The sequence below is a fragment of the Dipodomys spectabilis genome, unplaced genomic scaffold, assembly GCF_019054845.1.
Source record: "Dipodomys spectabilis isolate Male_0828 unplaced genomic scaffold, ASM1905484v1 ptg000505l, whole genome shotgun sequence".
Classification (NCBI taxonomy): domain Eukaryota; kingdom Metazoa; phylum Chordata; class Mammalia; order Rodentia; family Heteromyidae; genus Dipodomys; species Dipodomys spectabilis.
In genome coordinates, this window is record NW_024871182.1 from 913,497 (window position 1) to 938,193 (window position 24,697).

The following is a 24,697-nucleotide window of genomic DNA, read 5'->3' on the forward strand; positions in this document are numbered from 1 at the left end:
ATGATACTCACAGTACATTTTGGTGGAAATTAACTTTACAACGCGGGGGGGGGGTGATTGGAGGGAAGGAACAGAGGGAGATAAACACTGGAGTGGGTAACAATGTTCAATGAGAAATGTAACTTACGCATGTAAATGTAACACCTTTATACAGTATCTTTATAATAAAATAGATTTTTAAAAATATAACAATTTTTTTTCATAAAATCTCAAGCTGATACAACAGAACTTCTGAGTTCGTGTCAAAGAGTTTTTCAGGACTTTCAAGAAGCTAGTACTAAGTACATATAACCACAGTTAAGAGATAATGAGAAAAGTAGCACTTTTTATTTTGATAGATGAATAAAGGAAAATTTGTTTTTGTTTCTGTTAACATAGAATATGTGTTTGTTATCTGCATTGTTCCCAAGTCGGACTAATCTCTTGTCCTTAACTTTCTTTGGTATGTATAATTGGACATGTAATCTGAGATATAAGTAGTGTTCTTCGTTCAATTTGGAGGCACTCCTCCCTGGTCAAGAAGTTTGACTGGAAGACTCTTCACACTTGCTCTGGTTTCTCTCACACAGCTTTCTGAGGAACTTAGGCGTTTGAGAAAATGACTGCTAATTAAATGCCTCTAAGTAATAAGAATTATTGGTATTATCTGAAAACATATTTGGGTAATAAATAGACTAGAAAAAGGTTAAGTTTGCTATTTTATATCACCACATTTCTTTTTGTCTATGTATAGATGCCAGACTTACCCTAAGATCCTAGAAGAAGCAAAATGGCTTATAGAGCTCAGATCCTTTCCTTCCACAGAAAATGACAGCAGCAGAACATATACAGGTCCACAAGTGGCACAAGGAAGTGAAAGTTTGATTTCTCCTTAAATCTTAGGGTCGAATGCTCAATAAGGAACCCTATGGACTGATGACAGCTTAAGGACATATCATTTCCTGTGTTGTTCCATCTTAGCAAGCTGTCACCAGTCTCCCATCACACTGTAGGTGCCACGCCTGACTGGTGACCTTGGCTGTGTCCTGAGAAGGTCCAGCAAGGCTCTGTAATGTTCACTGGAGAGTCAGGATTACACTCTAACAGGACATACAGGAATGTGGTAATAAGGCCTGAGTCAGGGTTTTGTCAGATCTAGATGATTAGTAACAGTCACTACTGTGTTCTGGCTAAGAACGTGGATATATTATCAGGGTCCTGCACACAAATTTATCACAAGTGTTAGTTTGCACCATTAATTTACGAAAGACAACAAAAGGTAATTAATGCCATCTGACATATTCTCATTAATATTCACTAGGTTAAAAGCTATATAAAATCAAGTTCATCATGAGGAAAAATCCCAGACAAAAACCAAAACTGTTTTTCTGTACATATCATATGTGACAAAGTATTAAAAGTTAATGAAGCTGGGAAAGTTAAATGAATTTCTTTTTTACTATGGTTGAAAATGTATTTTACATTTTCAAGTAAAGCCAATCATGGCCAGTGGCTCACACTTGTAACTCTAGCTATTTGTGAAGCTGAGATCTGAGGAATGTGTATTATAGGTAGGCCAGGTTAGAAAAATCTGTGAAATTTTGATCTTCAATTAACCATTCAAAATCAAGAAGTGAAGATTAGTTCAAGTCGTAGACAGCTACCCTTGAGTTAAAAAACTAAAGGTCAGCTCCCTGAGTTCAAGCTCCATTATTCACAAACACACACACACACACACACAAACACATTTTATCTCAAAAATAGCCAGATACCAGGAAACAGAAACAAGAAGATATTTTTCTTTGTTTTCTTTCATTTTTGTCATGTTTCTTCATTTATCTTTCTTTGAGAAGTTAAAGGGGTCATATTAAAAGAGAGACAAATGATGAACATATTCAGCAGTGATATTCAATTGGTACTATATTGAAAATGACCTATGCAACTTGTTTGTAGGGAAAGACGGGAAAATGAAGAGATGAAGGGAAAGGGTAACATTATCCAAAAAGAAATGCACTCAGGGAAGTAGAGCTGTGGCTCAATACGAGTGCCATTCTTCAGCAAAAGATCTCAGAGACAGTGCTCAGGCCCTTGGTTCAAGCCTGATTACTAACTGAAACAAAACAAATACAAAGGAAATGTAGTCATTACCACATGTATGTAACTATCCCCTCTACAGCAAAATAATGATAGAAGAAGAAGAAGAAGAAGAAGAAGAAGGAGAAGAAGAAGAAGAAGAAGAACAAGAAGAAGAAGAAGAAGAAGAAGAAGAAGAAGAAGAAGAAGAAGAAGAAGAAGAAGAAGAAGAAGAAGAAGAAGAAGAAGAAGAAGAAGAAGAAGAAGAAGAAGAAGAAGAAGAAGAAGAAGAAGAAGAAGAAGCAGGAAGAGGAGGAGGAGGAGGAGGAGGAAGAGGAAGAGGAGGAGGAGGAGGAAGAGGAAGAGGAGGAGGAGGAAGTTAATCAAACAATGAGAGAGAAAAATTGAGAGAGCAAGGGAACGGGTGACATTTCAAAAAAGAAATATATACATACCTGACTTATATGACTATAACCTCTGTGTAGCTCATATTTGTAATAATAATACCAAAAAAAACCACGGAAATATAGTGCTGGAGGCATAACTCAAATGGAAGAACTGACTAATTTGTATGTGATACCAAGCTCCAAACCCATTATCCATTTCCCCTTCAAAAGTAGCTCTTCTCATCATGTGTGCTTTACCTAGTTTATGAGAAGGGGTGCAAACAGTTAAAGAGACAGCAAAATAAGCTGTCAGGCACAGAACTGTGCTTTTAAAGAGCAGTACTTGCTAGAACACGTGTTGACTAGAAAAGATGATGACTCCATGTTTTCTGAAATAAACAGACCTAGTTGAACTTGAATACAGGCTCCACTGTATACGAGATAGGGACTCAAAATTAAACTCTCTGGAGCTCAAAGTCTTCATAGTTAAAATGAGCATACATATCTCACATTATGAGATTTGTATGTCATCAAACCTGGAGTGAGTTTTATCTTAGGTGTGTGTGAAACACTCAAACACTGCTGGAAGGAGTATAAACTGGCATGATGTTTACTATATTACTTAACAGTAATACAGCAACTATACGGACTCATGCCTGTAATCTTACAAAGAGGCTGAGAAAAGAGGATCAAGGTTCTAAGCCGGAACAGGAAAATGGATCAGATTCATCTCCATTGACCTCTAAAAAAGCTTGAAGTGGAGTTTAGTTCAAGCTGTAGAGTGCTAGACTTGAGCAAAAATCTCAGGAAAAGTGCCCAGGCCCTGAGTTCAAGCCCTAGGACCAGCACAAGCATGCGCACGCACACACACACACACACACACACACACACACACACACACACACACACACACACACAATTTTGTATGTTCCTATCACCCCACTTAACAATAATTTCCCACTTCCAAGCTCACCAGTTGTTGTTTTATTTTGTTTTAAAAGGGACTTGCTGTGTAGCTCAGGCTGCTCTTAAGATTACAGTCCTTCTGGGTGCTGTGATTACAGACATGTCTACCATAATTGGCTTCACTCAGTAACTCTATCTATAACATTTTTTGCAAGAAATTCATTCATACTTATGAAGATATGTTGCTTAAAGCTGTTCATATTAATATTCTACTGTACAAAATGTAAATAATATAGCTGGACATGGTAATGCCAGACAGAATTAGGAGTTGAGGAAAGCCAGATTTACACTGCGAAACCTTGTCTCCAAGGAAAGAAATTCTATAAATATAAATCTACTATGAGTCATACATATGTTAAATTTATATAATGGAACAAATAGATTATTGTTAATGGAAATAAAATCTTGGCAGAAAATTTAAATACATACATATGTATATATATATTTAAATTTGAAGAAATAAAATTTCAAGTGGTGTTAACTACATTTTTCAGTCTGTCACCTACCTATTTACTCACACATTGATTTCTGTTTAGTCTTCACAAAATAATGTTCTCTCACATAAGTACAAAAAAACTGCAAAACAAAAAGTACAAAAAAGTGCATTATCATAAATGCAAATATAGTATATTCCCTACCAAAATAATTTGGAGGTGGCTGCAGCGGCAGCAGCTGCGGCCATACCTGAGCCACAGAGAGTCCGGGACGAAGGAGCCAGACTCAGCGGGCGAGCAGATTCTACTCAACACCAGCAAGAACCGACAAGGAGCAGACATCTTCATCTGCAGTTCGCAGACCAGAGACTACCCAGGAACCAAGACTCGGAGTGAGTAGAAGCCTGACGTCCTCACTCCTTCTCAGGGAGCAGAGGAGGGAAGGCCACCCCTCCCCCCCCACCCCCGACCCAGTACCGGAGATCTCCATCTTGGATACCGACAAAGTTCGGCGGAGCTGCTAGCTCCAACTCAAGCCTTGGAATAAAAGGAGTCATTTAGCAGGTCACAAGAACTTAATGGTGGCATGACCTGCCAGTCTCAGATCCACCCAGGGAAAAGTCACCCACCTCGGGCGCCAGCCCTAGGAGTGGCTTTCTTCACTGGGTAATCAGAGCCAGAGGCTGCCCCTCCCTCTAGCAGCCTCGACAATCAATTCAAATTCAGTAAACAGAAACCCTGAGAATGGCTCCAGGCTGGGCTCTGTAGGTTTTTCACAAACTAGCCCCCTGGAAAAGCTTCTTTTTGTTGAAAGGCCTCAACTGTACCCAGAAACTAGCCTCATCACTGCATCCCCCTCTTTGGTGATACTCAAAGCAGATCTGCCTACCATTGAACTAGCCTGGGAGAAGGATCGCAAAATCCTGGGTAAAGCAGAGCATTTTTCTGCCTGTTCGAACAAACTGACTTAAGAAACCAACCCAGCCACAGGACCACAAGCAGACCAGAGACACCAACAAGAGGCTGGTTATGGACACAAGGGAGATACAGGATTTTTTCCACCCCTCCCAAAAAAATCAAAGAACTTCTTTTTTTTCTTCTTCTTCTTTTTTTTTTTGGTACATTCTTTAAAATTTTTTTTTCTTTTCTAAAACTTTTTTTAATCTTTAATTTTTGCCTTTTTTGAAAAAAAAATTGTTTTCCATTAACTTTTTTTTCCCTATTATAATTTTTATTTTAGGGATACATGAGTGTGCGTTTTTCTTTCTTTCTCTGTTTTCTTTCTCTTTTTTCTTTTTGAATTATCTTTTTGTTTAGCTCTACTTGACGTCTGATCTTTTTTCTTCCTTTCTTATCCTTTCAACTTTTCCTCTCTTTTGTTCTTCTTTATATGACTTAATTCTTGTCCTTCACATCCTCAGATAAACCTGCAGTTCACTATTAGACCCTATCCCCCATTGTGTACACAATTAATCCACAAATTTATTACCCAATTCAAAACCTCTGAGACTTAAATTCCTTAATAGCACTACTACCTCTTTATACCTATATAATATTTTAAGCATTTTTATTTTTAAGTTTTTCACATCTCCTTTATATCCCTTCCCTTCTTTCAATATATTCAAGTTCTTCTCTAAATAGATTGTTATCCAGTCTACATAATTTTATTAATTTCTACCTTTCTATTTTTTCTGGTCTCTTTTCTTTTCCCTTTCCCTTTCTTCTTTTTTTCTCTCCCTCTACTTTCATCCTACCCAACCTATTTCCTGCTTTGAGATTAGGACTTAGTGAACTATCCCTGTGCCTCCCCACATCAATCTATTCCTATTTTTTAACCACATCTCTCCCTAACCCTAATAATTTCTGGTTTACCAAGTTCTTCTTTGCAGTTCATAGCCCATTAATATATAGTTGTTTGATGTTGAATAGATGTATCTGTTGAACTAGATTGTGTCTGTAGACTATTGACTGTGCAAATTCAGACTTGGGTTGATGATTGCCTTAAGATAGTGTTCTAGCACAAAACTGGTGGTATTTTCATCTCAAATGGGCAAAGTAAGCCTGAAAAACACCAGAAAAATGGCAAATCCGGGTATCTCAATTCCCAATCTTGAAAATCAGGGGACAGAACAGATAATGAATAATCCAGAGGAGAGTTCCCAAATAGTTCTACAAACACTGCTGGCAAACATGATAAATGAAAAGATGGAAAACATACAAAGGAATCTGTATGAGCGTGATAGGGAGAGAGAGGAGGCAATCCAAAAGTTTATACAGGAATATCATAAGCGTGAGGAAGCTACGCAAAATCTGATACAGGATTTGCGTGAGCAGCTTGAGAATACTCAAAGAGAAAGGCAGGAATGGCGTGAGCAGGCTGAGAACACTCAAAGAGAACTACAGGAATCCTACGAACAGGAGGATGCTAATCAAAGAGTAATACAGGAATTGAGAGAGCAGGAAGAGAATACACAAAGATCACTAAAGGCATTCATGGAATCCATTAACAAAGAACTGAAGGAAGTCAGGGAGACCACAAAGGGTATGCTGAATGGAACCCAACAGAAAGAATGAGGAAAAGAACCTCAAAGCTGTCAAGGAGAAAAGATTAATCACCTATAAAGGGAAACCAATTAGAATCACCTCAGATTTCTCAGCAGAGACAATCAAAGCAAGAAGACCCTGGAATGATGTATGCCATGCCCTAAAAACAAACAATTATCAACCAGGAATACTGTACCCAGCTAAACTCTCCATATAAAAACCTTCCATAGCAAAGAAAAATTGAAACAATACATCTCTACCAAACCAGCCCTACAAAAGATTCTTAAAGCTGTCCTACATATAGAAAACCAACAAGAGCACAATAAAGGCCAAGAAACAGCACCAAAACTGAGAATCCAAGAACCATAGGAAGAACCCAGTTTTCGCAACCCCCAAGAAGGTGGAAAACATGGCAGGAACTCCCAAATACCTCTCAGTCCTTTCTCTTAACGTTAACGGACTTAACTCTCCAATTAAGCAACATAGACTGTCTAGTTGGATTAAAAAACAAGATCCTTCTATCTGTTGCCTTCAGGAGTCACACCTTGCCCATAAAAACAAACAAATTTTCAATGTGAAAGGCTACAACAAAATCTGCCAAGCAAACGGCCCCCATAAACAGGCGGGAGTTGCAATCCTAATATCAGATAAAATAGACTTCAAATTCTGTATCTCTTTAGAAGAGATACAGAAGGTCGCTACATACTAATTAAGGGATCTCTCCTTCACGAGGATAATACAATTCTCAATATCTATTCACCAAACAACGGAGCACCCAAATTTATCCAAGAAACACTACTTTTCCTCAAATCCCATATAGATCCAAAGACATTAATTGTTGGGGATTTTAACACACCACTCTCCCCACTAGATAGAACAACCCGGCAAAAACTCAACAGAGAAACTGCGGATCTAAACAGCTGCATAGATCAACTAGATTTTACAGACATCTACCGAACATTTCACCCAGCAGCATCAGAATACACGTTTTTCCCAGCAGCACATGGAACATTTTCTAAAATAGACCATATTTTAGGCCACAAAACTAACTTGTCTAAATTCAGAAACATTGAAGTTAACCTTGCATTCTCTCTGACCACAAGGGAATAAAATTAGAACTCAACACCAAAAGCCACCAAAGAAAGTCCGGTATTACATGGAGGCTAAACAACACCCTGCTGAATCATGAGTGGGTCATGGAAGAGATTAGAAAGGAAATTCAAATGTTCATGCTATTCAACAAAAATGAACACACAAATTACCAGCTCCTTTGGGACACAGCAAAGGCAGTACTCAGAGGCAAGTTTATAGCTCTGAACTCCTACATCAACACATTGGAGAGATCTGAAACCAAAAATTTAATGACACAGCGAAATCTCCTTGAAAAAGAGCAGCAAGATAAACCCGAATCCAGTAGATGGAAAGAAATAAGCAAAATTAAATCAGAATTAAATGAATAAGTATCTAAAAAAACTATAGAAAGAATCAACAAAACAATGAGTTGGTTCTTCGAAAAACTTAACAAAATTGACAGACCCTTAGCAAATCTTATCAGAAAAAGAAGAGAACACACCCAAATAAATAAACTCAGATATGAGAATGGAAACATCACCACGGAAACATCCAAGATTCAGAACATTATAAGGGAATACTTCTCAAAACTTTATGCTTATAAGTTTGAGAACTTGACAGAAGTAGACCTTTTCCGAGCAAATATTTACATGCCAAAATTAAACCAAGATGAGTTAAACCACATTAACAGGCCCATATGTAGCATTGAAATAGAAACAGCAATAAGAGACCTCCCAGCTAAGAAAAGTCCAGGAACAGATGGTTCCACAGTGGAATTTTACAAGGCCTTCAAAGCAGAGCTCACACCAATACTACTCCAACTCTTCAATGAAATTGAAAGAGAAAGTTCACTACCAAGCACATTCAATGAAGTCAGCATAACCCTTATCCCAAAACCAGGCTGGGACACATCAAAGAAAGAGAAATATAGACCCATTTCTTTGATGAACATTGATGCAAATCTTCTCAACAAAATTTTGGCCAATGGACTTCAACAATTCCTCCAAAAAATCATACACCACGATCAAACAGGATTCATTTCAGGGATGCAAAGCTGGTTCAATATATACAAATCAATTAATATTATTCATCATATTAATAGGAGCAAGAATAAGAACCACATCGTTATCTCAATAGATGCAGAAAAAGCATTCGACACGATCCAACACCCCTTTATAATGAAGGTTTTGGAGAAATTAGGAATTCATGCAACATTCCTCAATACAATAAAGGCTGTATATGACACCCCTACAGCCAGCATTATACTTAATGGTGAAAAACTAAAGCCATTTCCTCTTTACTCAGGAACAAGACAAGGATGTCAACTCTCTCCACTTCTCTTCAATCTAGTATTAGAATGCCAAGCTACAGCAATAAGACAAGATGCAGACATAAAGGGGATCCAAACAGGGAAAGAAGAAATAAAACTATCCCTCTTTGCAGATGACATGATCTTATATTTAAAGAATCCCATAGACTCCACTCCCAAATAACTCAAGCTGATTCAAAACTTTGGCAAAGTAACAGGGTATAAAATTAACCCCCAAAAATCAATGGGTTTTCTGTATGCAAACAATGAGAAAAGTGTGGCTGAAATTAGGAAAGCAACTCCACTTGTAATAGCTACACACAAAAAAATACCTAGGAATTAACTTAAGCAAAGAAGTGAAGGACCTCTATGACGAAAACTTTAAAATCTTGAAAAAGGAAATCAAAACAGAACTTAGAAAATGGCAAAACCTCCCATGCTCCTAGATTGGAAAGATTAACATCGTGAAAATGGCAATACTTCCCAAGCCTGTCTACAAATTCAATACGATACCTATCAAAATTTCAAACTCATTCTTCAAGGAAATAGAAGAGGTAATCCAAAAATTCATATGGAACAATAAAAGACCCCGAATAGCAAAAATACTCCTCAACGGAAAGAACAATGCTGGAGGAATATCAATACCAAATTTCTAATTCTACTATAAAGCCATAGTAATCAAAACAGCTTGGTATTGGCATAAGAACAGACCTCAGGACCAAGGGAATAGAATTGAAAATCCAGAAATGAACCCACAGACCTATAGCCATCTAATCTTTGATAAGGGAGCTAAAACAATAGAATGGAAGAAAGACAGCCTCTTCAGTAAATGGTGCTGGCAAAATTGGTTAACTACTTGTAGAAAAGTAAAGCTAGATCCTTATATATCACCCTGCACCAGAATCAACTCCAAATGCATCAAAGACCTCGAAGTCAAAGCACACACTCTGAAAACATTACAGGATGGAATAGGAGAAACCCTACGTCTCCTTGGCTCCGACCGAAATTTGCTGAATAGAGACCCAGAAACACAACAAATCAAAGAAAGGTTGGACAAATGGGATTGCATGAACTTGCAGAGCTTCTGCATGGCAAAGGACATATCTAGCAAGATCAATAGAAAGCCCACAGATTGGGAGAAGATCTTCACTAGCCATAAAACGGACAAGGGTCTCATATCTAAAATATACTTGGAACTCAAAAAATTAAATCCCCCAACAACAAATCCTCAAAGAAACAACTGCCTAATAAATAATTAGGATAAAGACTTGAAGAGAAACTTCTCTGAATAAGAATGAAGGATGGCCAATAGACACATGAAAAAATGCTCAACCTCCCTAGCCATAAAAGAAATGCAAATCAAAACAACACTGAGATACCACCTCACGCCAGTTAGAATGGCTATAATCAAGAACTCTAACAACAACAGATGCTGGAGGGGATGTGGACAGAAGGGAACCTTACTTCATTGTTGGTGGGAGTGTAAACTTGTTCAACCACTTTGGAAAGCAGTATGGAGATTCCTGAAAAGACTTCATATAGAGCTCCTCTATGACCCAGCAGTCTCACTTTTGGGCATTTACCCAAATGTTTACAAACAAGACCACACTAAAGCTACCAGCACAACTATGTTTATTGCAGCATTATTTCCTATAGCTAAGATATGGAACCAACTCTTATGTCCCTCAGTAGATGAATGGATCAAGAAAATGTGGTATGCATACACAATGGAATTCTATGCCTCCATAAGAAAGAATGACACTGCCCCATTTGTTAGGAAATGGAAAAACTTGGAAAAAATTATATTAAGTGAAGTAAGCTACGCCCAAAGAAACATAGGTCCCATGGTTTCCCTTATTTGCCATATGTAGTATATGTATGAGTCAAGCACAAAAGGTCAGATAATGTGATGTTAGGAAAATGAACCCTGAGATATGTATTTTAATGCTTTTTTATTTCATGCATTTGTTTCTATCGCTTTTATAATGTTATCTCTTTGTTGTTTTTTATGTGCCTCCCCCACAGTATAACCCCTGCTTTCACTCTATTTGATGTCAGTATAACTTGTGGAGTAGATGGGGAAATACCAGTGGTTTAAGGATACAGGTGGACCTGTTGCAACAATGAGAAGTACAAGGTCATGTCAAAAACGAGCTTTACAAAGTTGGTGCGGGGCGGGGGGCGAAGGGTGTGGAATGGGGGGGGCGGTAGTGGGGAGGTAGGGAAGGGATCTAAATGGTAAACAAAGGAGGAGGCTGCAATTCTTGATAAGAAATGTACGCATTATCCTGCCCATGTAATTGTAAACACTCTGTACAGTATGTTCACAAAAAATTAAATTAAATAAAAAAATAGAGATTAAAATAAATAAATAAATAAAAATAATTTGGAGAAAACCTGCATTAAGCTAGTGGCATTGAATACTGTTCAAGAAGGGGAGTCAAAGAGAATGTAGATTATGTGTTTGTGTGTGTGTGTGTGTGTGTGTGTGTGTGTGTGTGTGTGTGTGTGTGTTCCATGAGTAAATAATGAGTTAGAAGTAGACCTAATATTCCTGTTTTGTCTTTTGCTCAAAGCTGACACTCTACTACGAGAGCCACATCTCCACTTCTGGATTTTGGTTTCTCAATTGGAGAAATATCTCAGACTCTCCTGCATAGGCTGTTTTAAACCAGGATCCTCCGATTTTTACCTATAAGGTAGCCAGGTTTTAAAATATGAGCCATAGGTGGACAGCAACTACATTAATATTTTTGCATGTTTGACTGAATGTTACTTTTGAGAATGTAGCACAAGAGTAATTAATATTTAAGAGATCATAAAGCATACCAACCTGAAAATAGAATTTAGCTGAGAATAGAATGGAATAAATCAAAATTACCTATGGCAGTTTTCAGTCTGTGCACAAAAATGATTGCATTGTTGGAGCCCAAGGCCATCAGATAGTTGAGCTCCAGCTGGCTGCTATGCTCATGAGGCCAGCTAGTGCTATTCACAAGAATGTGATGTTGTTGGATGGCAAGTTCAGAACCTGAAATATTTCTATTGATCTAGAAGTGGAAACTCCGCAGGACAAGAATGTGATTAGAAGTGCTGAATGCAAAAACCATAGAGTACAAGGAAGACAGGATAACTCTATCTATATCTGAAAAAGTATTCTCTCACAAAGAATCCTCAGCTGAATATGGTAGTCAATGTTTGTAATCTCTGAACTTGAGAGGATGATTTAGAAGTTAGCTTGAGACCAGCCTATGTTTTAGGCCAACAGAAGGACACATAGCAAAATGCTATCTTAAAACAACAACAACAACAACAACAATAGTCCCAATAACTAGGAATGTGGTTAGTGATAGGGTGTTGGCCTCGCATGCATGAAGCACTTGATTTGATTCCTCAGTATGACATAAGCAGAAAAATTGGAATTGGTACTGTGGCTCAATTGGTAGAGTGCTAGTCTGGATCAAAGAAGCTCAGGGCGAGGGCCCAGGCCCTGATTTCAAGCCCCAGCGCTGGCAAAATTAAACAACAACAGCAACAACCAAATGCCAAGTGCTGTTTGTTGAAATAAATACGTTGAAGAATTGTTGATGCTCACTAGAAAATTCTTCTGTCGCCATTCATAATGAACTTTGTTAAGAAAAAGTAAAATAAATTAATGAAATATTATCTGGCATTAGACAGGACATAGTAAGATCTAAAAATGATTTCCGCCTATGGGGACTTGACACAACTAACATTACAGATGCACTTTCTAGATTGTAATTTTTTAAGGATATAATCGTGGGTTTTTTCTTTTTCAAAATAATTTTACTGCCGGGCGCCAGTGGCTCACCCCTGTAATCTCAATCCTCTGAGTAGCTAGGATTATAAGCATGAACCCCTGGCAACTAGCTAGAATAATTGCTTACCTGAGACAGAAGCCAGTTCGTATTAATTGTCAATCATGTTTAACTTTCTAAAATAAGCTTTACTGAAATGCTTTACAGTAGAAATAAGGAATAAAATGTGTCTGTGTGTTACTTGTTTGTTTTCTTTCAAAATTATGTTTTCCAGAATCATACCTTATCGTTCCTTGCTGTTTCTTTCATTTATTTCATACATGTCCACAGCTTCTTCAACTATCATTTCTTTATGTGAAGAGCTTGCACATATGTATTTTCAGTCCAAATTCCTTGTATGCATCTATCATCCACATATTCAACTTCCATAAAAACTTTTGAAACAATAATCACCTCTTTCCATTACTGGATATTAATGTGTAAGTAAAATTTAGGAAAACAAAGAATAACATCAATAAATATAACTAGATTTTAATAGTAATGTTAAACATAAATTCAATATTGATTATTTTCTGAGCAATTTAATAAAAACCTCAAGGAAAAGAAATCAACTATTTTGAGTGCTGATATTGTGGTTTAAACTAAGGATCTTAACTTCTCACTTAAGCTTTATCCCTAATGGGTGGTGCTCCCGCAGCTCCCCTTCCAACTTTATTTTGGGGATTATATAGAGATAAGAATCTCATGCAATAAAAATTCAGTTGTGTCCCTATCTTGGGGTTCATTGCAATTAACATCATCTTTAATGGTCATATGGCACCATGTACTAGTTATTACAAGTAAAGGAAACTATGGGACCTATGTTTATTTGGGCCTGAAATATTTCACTTAGTATAATTTTTTTCACGTCTTTCCATTTCCTAACAAATGGGCGATGTCATTTTTCTGATAGAGGCATAGAATTCCATTATATATATATATCTATATATAGATATATATATGTAGATATATATATCTACATATATACCGTACAGAGGGTTTGCAATTACATGGGCAATGGTATGAGTACATTTCTTACCAAGAATTGTTCCTTCTCCTTTGTTTCCCCTTCCCATCACTTTCCATTCCCCCCCACCCCGCTTCCGCCCACCCCAAGACAAAGTAGTAAAGTTGGTTTTTTTCAACATAATGTCTTGAACATCTCATTGTTGCAATGGGTCCACTTATATCCCCACTTAAAAAATTTGGTTTTCCCTTCCCCTCCACAAATTATACCACCATAAAATACAGTGAAAACAGGGGTTATACGGTGGAGGAGGGCCATACAAAGCAACAAAAAAATCATGTTATAAATATGTTAGAAACAAGCAAAAGAAAGAAAAAAAAGTTTGAAGCCTTATCTTGGGGTTCATTTCGCCTCACAGCAACTTATCTGACCTTTTCTACTTGTCTCAGACATATACTAGATATTGCAATAAGGGAAACCCTGGGATGTAAGTTTCTTGGGGTCTGGCGTATTTCACTTAATATAATGTTTCCAAGTCTTTCCGTTTCATAACAAATGGAGCTATGTCATTCTTTCTGATGAGGTATAGGATTCCATTGTGTATATATACCACATTTTCTTGATCAGTTCATCTGCTGAGGGGCACCTGGGTTGGTTCCGTATCTTAGCTATAACTGCCAAGACAGCCATCTGCCATCTCAACAAATGAGCTGGCCATCGTGATTCACATCTGAAATCCTAGCTAATTATGTGGGAGGCATAGGTAACAAAGTCTCAGTCAATCTAAGATCACACCTGTGCAAAAAGTTCAAGACCTTAAGCAAATAATATGGACTAGAAGTATGGCAACATTTGTTGAGCTGCTTCGTGCTATACAACCAAAGTCCTGTCTAGCAAGCAGAGAACTCCTGGATAGAACCCTAGTAATACTCCTCTCTTCCACCAAAAAGCCTAAATAAGTTTGTCTTATTTGAACATCTAATTTCAAGGCCACTGACAGATCAGAGATGGTGACATTCTCTTTAAAATTAGGTATTCAAAAGAGACAAAGTTATTTAGGCTTTGAAGGAATTGAAAAGGAAGGAAAATGCATGTGATTATTGATAGCTCCATAATTCTTGAAAACATAAAATGCACATATCCATTTATGTATGTATATACATGTATGTAAATATATGTACAAGTAGTTCATCTCTTTTCTGTGTAGCAAATGGTACAAATGAATCTGCACAATCGCTACTGAAAGGCATGAATAGGCAAAGAGAAGGAGCAAAGAACTCATATTCAGGAATCTATGGCTAGGCAATAACCCTAAAAATCTTTTACATCAGGTTTCATGTGTCAGTTACTTCAGTACAGGGACAGTAAGGCGACAATGGGATACTAGGCAGAAGAAATGAGAGAAATGAAAGACGAGAGACACAAATGGTACAATATTCTTTCTGATGGGTAAATAGAATTTCCAGTGTGTGTGTGTGTGTGTGTGTGTGTGTGTGTGTGTGTGTATTACATTTTCTTCATTCATTTCTCTCTTGAGGGGTATCTGGGAGGATTCAGTAAGCATGGTTGTGCTGAAACTTTAAATATTTCCTGGTTTGTAAATTTCAGGTAAATGCCTAGGAGTAGAGTTGATGGATAATATGGAAGTGGGTAGTCAAAAGAGAGGTGAAGGGAGAGAAGGTAGAATGAACAAGAGGAATTGGAGGAAGTGCAGAGAGGAATCCAGTAAATTTCCTACAAAATTAAGAAGAGTGAAGGAATATATTCATAGAGGAGGGATGGATGAGAATGTTGAAAGGGTTGTCATTGATCAAAGTAAACTGTACACATAACTGCTTTATTTAATGATAACTCAAAATAATGATTAAAAATCATGTCCCTAAAATTATGCAATTAGAAGCAAAGCATGAGAATGTGCTCAGATCATCTCTAGGGTCTATAAGTCTTTTTTCTTTAGGATGAGTTTTAGAACAACAGTAATGATTCCTATCATCTGAAGAAAATTTAATGATTTCCAACTATTTAAAATAATCATTTTAGGAGATATGGCTCAAGTGGCATTGGCTACCTCCTGAGCAAAGCTCTCAGATATTGAATACAAGTCTTGATCTCGAACATAAGTAAAAACAATCAATAAAAGTCAAGCACTTTCCTGGGCACTGGTAGCTCATGCCTTTAATTCTAACTTTAATCAGAAGACAGAGATCTGGGGATCTCAGTTCAGTATCAGCTTGGATAGGAAAGTTTGTGTGATTCTTGTCTCCAATTCACTGCCAAAGAAAGCTGGAATTGGATTCGTAGCTCATAGACTACAGCATAAAGCTCAGGAACAGAACCCAAGCCTTGAGTTAAAGCCTTAGAATAGTGCATATATATACACAAATGAAGTAAGTCACTCAAGTTCTCAACCTTCCATTTCCCTAATCTTTACTCTAATCCTGGTCAAAACCCTAACAGTAACCTTGATGATAATAGTAACCCAATCATAAAATTAATGGAAGTTACTCGAGTTTAGATACATCCTTACAGATACCCGTTTTCTTTGAAATGATTTGCAATTTGCTCCAAATCCTACAGATTCCCTAACTTGGACTGTGAAATCTATCTTGTTCCCTACTAGGAATCATTAACCTCAAATCCTCATATCATGAAAAATATCATAGTTTCCATTGATCTGAACTTTTACTGAACTACTCTATATCCAAAAAGAAGCTGCGGGTTTAGTTAAAATCTACTCTACCTCCAAACCCTAGCTATATATCTAAACCTTACTAAAAACCTAACTCTAAATTCAACCGTATTGAACCCAGAATAGGAAAATTAGGGAACCTGTAGTTTTTGTTAAATTTCGCACTTACTTTACTAGAAAGTGTTAGTAGAAACTCAGTTTTACCTTAAAGCTTACCGTTCCCTAACACTAAGCCTAAACTGAATTAGGAAAGTAAACCTAAACCTAGAACTAATGGCCTTTGGAGACTAAAAGCCACACAAATACATTAGTTTTTATTCATCCTAACTTCAATTCAACTCATCTTTCTAAAAATAGTTTGTAGTTTCACTCATTAGGTTTTCTTTATTGTAACCCTAACCCTAACTGGAATATTGATGTTAACCCTCACCCTAATCATACTCTAATCTTAATATTATTAGTAGTTTTTTATTTCGCATTCATCCTAATTCTATCTCTACTTGTAATTCGAAGATTTACTTTCAGTTTGACCCTAAATTTTCCATTTCCTTAATGCTTACACAAAGCCTAGCTGGAACTAAAACCTAACTTTGAACCTAACGATAATCCAATTCTAATGTTTAAGAAAAATACTCTAGTTTTTAATCATTCTAATGAATAATCCAGTTTTCACTCTGGAAATGAATTTCAGTTTGCCCTAATTCCCACAAATTTTCTGACTCTACCCCTAAAGTTATCTTGTTCCCTAACATGAGCCATTATATTACTTGTCCTGAAGTTCTCTCATGAGGAAAAATACTGTAGTTTCCATTGATTCTACCTTTTCCTGAACCACTGTATCTGAAAAGTTTCAGATTTACTTACCATCTAGTCCATTACTTAATGCTAACTCTCAACCTAAACCTGGCTGGAAAACTCTCATTAATCACTACAAGAATGATCACTGAGAATTAAATATAATGATAATGTTCTAGTTACTATTCAGCCTCACATATTTGCTTCCACTTGTTAGTGAACATAATTTTGTAGTAAAAGCTTTCTTATCCGTAGCAGTAAATATAATCAGAAGAAAATACTGATCCTAATCTTAATCCAAATTATATGGTAATGCTAACACTAACACAAGTACACTAGTTTTCACTCATCCTTCCAAACATAGGTTTTAATTTTTTCCAATATCTTAGTCATTTTCTAACACTAAACTTCATCTTTCTTAACTGGAACATTGAGAATAACCATCAGCCTAATTGTGAGAAGATTCTCATATTAATAGCAATACTCTAGTTTACATTCATTCTAATTCTTACCAGGCTTATTCTAAATTTACCTTCAATTTGACACTCATTTTTTTTCTCCTTTACTCTAAACCTAACCATGGCTGGAATCCTAACCACAACCTTGACACAATCGTATCCCAATTCTAAAATGTATGAAAAATGCTCGTTTTGTGCAAGCCTAACTGAAATTCCACTGGTAATTCTTGAAATAAATTGCAGGTTTTCTGTAAACCCTACAGATTTTTTTACTCTTAACTCTGAATGTATTTTGTTCCATAATAGGAATCATTATACCCATTGATCTCAAACCCTAATATTATGAAATACATTGTACTTCCATTATCCCAGCTTTTCCTGAATTCCTAGAACCTAAAAAAATTTCAGCTTTACTTAATATTTAACATTTCTTTTTTTTTTCTTTTTGTTGGTCGTGGGGCTTGCACTCTGGGCCAGGGCATGATCCCTGAGTTCTTTAGCACATAGCACCACTTTTGTGTTTTATGGTGGTTAATTTCAGACAAAAGTCTCATGGACTTTCCTCCCTGGGCTACCTTTGAACTGCGATCCTCAAAAACAGCTTCCTGAGTAGCTAGGATAATAGGCGTGAGCCACTAGTTTAACCCATTTCTTTATTCTATCCTCAACCCCGGTTAACAAGAAACCTAATCCAAATCACATTCTGATTTAACACCAAATGGCTAATGTAAGGAAAATTGTCTAGATTCTATTCAATCGCACATTTTCTTTGTCTTCTACTTCTTATTGGAAAACTAAAATTTACCTTAAAGCTTATTCTTCCCTATCCGTAACCAGAACAAAAAAGTATTTCACACTTTAAACCAAATTATATCTGAATGTTTAAAGTAACACAGACAGGTTTTCTTTCATTATTGCCATTCATTCTTCTTAAAATATGTGGCAGTTTTACACAATATCTTACATGTTTTTCTCATCCTAACCCCACTCTAACTGGCACACCTTGCCTAATACTAAACCTACGTATAACCAAATCATCATGTTAATAACAAGCCACTTTTTTCATATTTATCCTAACTCTTGCTCAGCATGTAGGTCTAAATTTTACTTGCATTTTGAACATAAATTTTTAAGTGTTCTTCTATTTCCTGTCAGGTTTTATTTTTCATTATTTTTTTAAAAATTTTATTTTGTTGAAAAGATGCTTTAAATAGGGATTAGTTAAATGTGTAAGGTAAGGAGTACGTTTCTTGTTGAGCATTGTTACCAACTTCTTTCTTGTTCTCCCACTATCCCGTGCCTGCCCACTTCACATACCCCTCCCTCCCCATGGTGTAAACTTCATTTTCAACATAGTGTCTTGTGAGTATCATTGTTGCAATGGGTCATCCTCCATTTTCAACATAGTGTCTTGTGAGTATCATTGTTGCAATGGGTCATCCTGTGATGAACCTAAATTATCTATTGCTCTAATCCTAATCCTAATTCTATCTGGGATTCTAACCCTAACCATAATAATAATGATAGCTCAATTCAAAAGTTAACAAAAATATTCAGGTTTTTATTCATTCTAGTAATTCACTGTACATCTTGAATTAACTTGCAGTTTAGCTTAAATGTTCCAAATTAGTTTATATGCACATATATAAAGATGTAATTTATGTGAAAAACAGAAGATCTTTGGAGGAAGGAGTAATGAGAAGGAAATAGAGGGAGTATAATCAAATACATTAAATATATTATGGAATTGTCACTTCTGACAATTAATATCTATTAGCAAATAACTAAAAATTAATAAAGAACACACTGCCTTCTAGTTTTCATTAAGAGAGCCATGATCTGTCTTCTGAAAAAAAAAACTTATGTTAGATAAACTTTGTCCATGCATAATTTATATTGTTTGCCAATTATTTAACTTGATGAATAAAAATTTTTCGAATAAGATTCCATGACAAAAAATATAAAACAGTTCCTTAGCAATTGTTTGAGAAAAAGTTATTGTCATGAGTTTTAAGAAACGGAATTGCTATTTCCCTAAAAAGCAATGAATTAGGTTTACTAATCTAGTATTTGTAGTAAGTTTAGAGAACATAATTGGCATGAAAAACAACTAACTGTACATCTTGTTTCTTGAATGAGTGATATTTTAAACATTGTCTTTTATTAAAATAAATACTTAGGTTTACATTTCAAAATAAGTGCAATTTTATCTGCTTTCAGAACAAGTACTTACCCTGCAATTAAATGTACTAGCATATTCATGTATTTAGAAGCTAAATTTTCTATGTTTTATATGTAGCTCTACATATTCAGAATGACGAATTTTATTCATAAATGTCTAACGTCAGATTTTGCTTCATCAATATAAATTCTCATGAGGTTGTAGTGAAGGCTTCAGTAACCAGAGTAGTCAAAACCATTTCCTGAATTCTAAATTTTAAATCAAATCACTTTTAAGCTTTGATAATATCATTTATTGTCTCTTCAGAGCAATTAAGCTAAAACAAATCCTACTTTTAAAACATTTCACTCACATTGTAAAGAATATTAACATAGGTCAAAAAGAGACTAATTATTTCACACTCATCATATTTGATGATCTTAGTGTGAAGAATGCAGAGAGTAGAAAGTCCTTATACTCAATAAATAGTATTGGTTAAATTAAATAATATATCTGGATTTCTAATTTAGAGGTTAATCACATGGAAACAAGAAAACAATAAAAAATTACTTTGGGATCAACAGAAAAAGATATTTGTGCATGTATCACTGTTGCTTTATTAGTTTGTAGGTGAACACTGGACTTCAATTTATATCTTGGCTGTTGTTGTGAATAATGTGAATAACAATGAACTACAGATATATTTATGAGTTACCCAGAGAGAAATGATCACATGATTGGTGGGTCAGATGATATTTCAACTTTGGATTCCTTTAGAAAACTGCATACTACTTTCTACAACGAGAACACTAACCTGTATTTTGGCCAAGAGTGTAGAAAATGTCCTTTTCTCCACAGTGTCGCCAGCCAACATTATTACTTTTTGAGGTTTTTAAAGGGCAGGTTTTTACTGTATGCAGTACCCAAGACTGGACTTAGACTCAAATCCTTTTACTCCAACCTCCAATCACTTGGAATTACCAGCCTTTACCACCATACCTGGTTACTTGGATATTTTTGATAAGAGTTATAACAGTTAAGAAGTAGTATCATAGTAATTTTTAATTGCATTTCTCTAATGACTTCTGCTCACAAAGCATTAAGCCAGCATAGAAGTTGTATTAAATACAAATTTGTAAATCCACAGGCAATTTTCACCGCTTTTTGGAAAACATGTTTATTCAGAACTTTTGCCCATTTTTAAATAAGGTTCTTGTTAATCTCATCTTTAATCTCTCTATAGAAAATCAATAATTAATTCAAGGTAGTAGAAAGGAAAAAATTAAGCAGCTCCTAACATTTTTAATTTTTTAATAACATGATATTGCTTAAATCATTTTCTGTTAACGCTTGAGACTATATAACTCAATTTAGTTAGAACTTTTACAAGGCTATATATATTTTATTTATTTTATTTTGTTCTTTCCAAAGTCTGCATGACTAATTTCACTTGGTTTCTTTCAGTCTCATGTAGTTCAGATTTCAAACTGAAGAATAAATGGAAGGAAGCAAACAAAAAATATAGTCCCTCTCATCTGATGATGCCTCTACAAGACTGAGGAAAGTCTTCATCCTTCTAAGGACCTATGATAGAATATCAAAAAGACAATTCATTCTTCTAGGTCTTCCTTATCTTTGCGATGTAACTTAAATGATGTAAAACACAACATACTGCTCAGATACTTTTATGTTTTATCAGTTTTGCACATTTTCATATGGATTTCACCTCAGTCTATAACCTTCCTTCATCGTTCTGTCTCTGATATTTTTACACTATCAAGACATAAGATAACCAGTTAGATTTACAGCATGAAAAGTTATCCACCTGGCTTCCTTGGAAGCAGAGCATGGTCAATAGATATTACTTCTGGTTGCTCACACTACATGTAATGGTTTCTGCACTACTTATCACATTCTATTTAGTATTTAAAAAATAATGCTGGCTAAACTCAAAGCTCATTCATAGGTTTACGTTAAGTGTTTCACAAGTTTTATTCTCTTAATTCTTAAGATAACATTTGCTGTTATGCTAATGTTACATCCATTGTAGTGTTGGGGAAAATTATAGTTAAAGACAGTAAGTGCATGGCCCAAAGACACACACAGTGAAGAAGGAAATGAGTCAAAATTTCCAAAAGTCTTTCAGCAATACCAAAACGGTGGGTAAAATCTCTCCATTCTCTTAAACTCCCAATTCAACATTCATATTGTCCAAGAAATAATAGAATAGCAAATATTGCCCATGGTGATTTTTTCTGTCACATTTTGTCTTCAACACAGACTGTGTTGGTGACATTGGGTTATCATGCACAGAGCTGAGCTTACAAATTGAGGTCCAAAGACAGCCAAATATCTTCTGTCCCACAGTTCCAGTTTCTTTTTTAAAAAGTTCTAAAACTTTTAAATATCATCACTTACTATCTTTTAACAATCCCCAAACAAATTAAATTGACATATAATCACTCCAAAAGGTTTCAAATTAGATGATAAAACAGACCCCCATGAAGTAAATTTTCTTTTATTTTTAAAATTATTCTAAAAGCCTTGTGCTGGCTGGTCACACCTATAATCCTATCTATTCTGAATAGTTGTTCAGAAGACTGAGATCTGTGGATAACTCTTGGGAGCCAATCAGGGCCAAAAAAAAAAAAAAACTTCATGAAATTATTTTTCAAAATGTTTAATGAACTAGCAAAGAGCCAGGAATTGAGATGTAGCTCACCAATCTAGACAGGAAAGGCCTAAGAAGACCTTGAAGCCCTGATTTTATACTCTGAGCACACCAATATACATTCATGGCATGTGTTCGCATGCACGTGTGTGTTTGCTTGCGTGCTGCCACACTCACACACACACACACACGTTTATTCAAATTACCTTCATATCAGTGTTCTGCATTACTTTCTTTGTTAACGATATTATATGGGTAAAATAGAGGAAATAAACTCTTCCGTCTCAGAACATTTTTATATGTTTTTTATTGTAATAATACTGTGCAGAGAGGTCACATTTACATGAACAAGGAAACTAGTAAATTTCCTAACAAGCATTGTTACCTCCTCCTTTATATTTCCCCTACCATCCCTTCCCTCCCACCTCCACAAGTACACTCCCCCCCCTTCCTTCCTCCGCCTAAATTGTAAAGTTCATTTTTCAACATAGTGTCTTGTGCATCTCATTGTTACAATGGTTTAACCTGTATTCCTATTTGAGCATTTTTCCCTTCCCATCCCCAAATCAGAGAAGCATATATACAAGATGTAAGTACACCAACTTCAAATACAGAGAAAACAGGAGTTATAGCATGGGGAGAAACATACAAAGAAACAAAATAAATCACATTGCACATTATAAGTACATTAGAAACAATAGCAAGAAACAAAAAACCACTTGTGTCCCTATCTTGGGGTTCAATTTCTTTAACATCATCTTATCTGGTTATATGCACATACCTTTTGAACTTTTCTGCTTATCCCAGACATACATTCGTTATTGAAAATAAGGGAAATCATGGGACCTATGTTTCCTTGGACTTGGCTTACTTCACTCAATAATTTTTTTTCCATTTCCTAACAAATTGGGCGATGTCATTCTTTCTGATGGAGGCATAGAATTCCATTGTGTATATATACCACATTTTCTTGATCCATTCATCTAATGGGGGCATCTGGGTTGGTTCCATATCTTAGCTATCGTGAATAATGTTGCAATAACCATCGTTGTGTTGGTAGTTTTAGTATGGTCTTGTTTATCATCATTTGGGTAAATCCCCAAAAGTGGGATTACTGTGTCATAGGAGAGTTTTATGTGGAGTCTTCTGAGGAACTCCATACTGCTTTCCAAAGTAGTTGAACAAGTTTACACTCCCACCAAGAATGCAGTATGGTTCCTTTGTGGCCACATACCTTTCAGCATCTGTTGTTGCAAAAATATGGAACGCTCCAAGAATTTGCATGTCATCCTTGTACAGGGTGCATGGTAATCTTCTCTGTATCAATCCAATGTTAGTGTATGAGATGATAAATTGAGCACAGAACATTTTTTATATATAAAGTTTGATTTTATTAAACTAGACAATCAACAAAAAGCAAGTTCAAAAGAATAGTTGTGAAATTTTAGAATCATGTATTTCTTACATAAGCATACATTTAAGAATAAAATCAAGATAGACATGCCAAAAACAAAATAATTCCAGATATTTGTAGTTCAAGAGATGTGTAGGTGGAAGAATTCAATTATTCTATTCAAGGCACCTGTCAAAATGAACATTGCAGCAACTGTTAAGTTTTGTTAAAAGTTTTAATGTTTTAAATATGCTTAATTTTGGGATTTTGCTTATTGATGCCAAAAATAGGACTCTTTGGCAGGTATAAAACTTTTCTGTAAAGTATTTAAGATTTATGGTAGCAGACATTAAGTACTAAGTATGTACATTTCAGAGTTTATGGAAACTTTATTAATGAGAAGTTGCAAAGTCTTTTTTTAAAGAAGCAAAGTGAAGAGTTAAGACTTTAACTACACAGTTTCTGTTAAAACTTTAGGGATTCCTTACTTTATTTGATAGCAAGGAATAAATGATGATATAAGCCATAATGTACACATGTATGTTACTATTCAGATACATACATATACACATGTATACATGCACACATGGAGAAAGACACATAATTACAACCAACACAAGTTTCACCAGTTGTTGAATATGACTTAAATGGAATATTGGAACAATATATATTGAAGATGTATTTGTCCCTAAGAGTTCATTTACCACTCCTCTTATCTCTTAAAACAGGTAGTTTTAGAGAGATTTGACTTACAAAATGCAGTACAAGTGATAGCAAGTCACTTGGAAACCTCAGTAAGTATAAGTCATATGATATCTCCCTGTTCCTCAGGGAATGCTTACTCTTGTAGACACTCTCAACAACCAAAGTAGCAGAAGAATACCCTGGTAAAGAGTAAAGTTATAAGGGTTTAAATGGCATCCTTACTTAAGGTCTTTTTCCAACAACCAGCATGAATTCCTAGGCAGATAAATGAGTCCTCA

General features: G+C 35.7%; 1 non-coding gene across 1 annotated transcript; it reads right to left on the reverse strand.

Annotated features, from left to right (window-relative positions):
• Positions 1-23,575: 23,575 nt before the first annotated feature.
• On the reverse strand, positions 23,576-23,682 carry LOC122099205. The gene has a single exon (XR_006145873.1). It is a non-coding gene; the product is annotated as a U6 spliceosomal RNA (small nuclear RNA).
• Between the last annotated feature and the right edge of the window lie 1,015 nt (positions 23,683-24,697).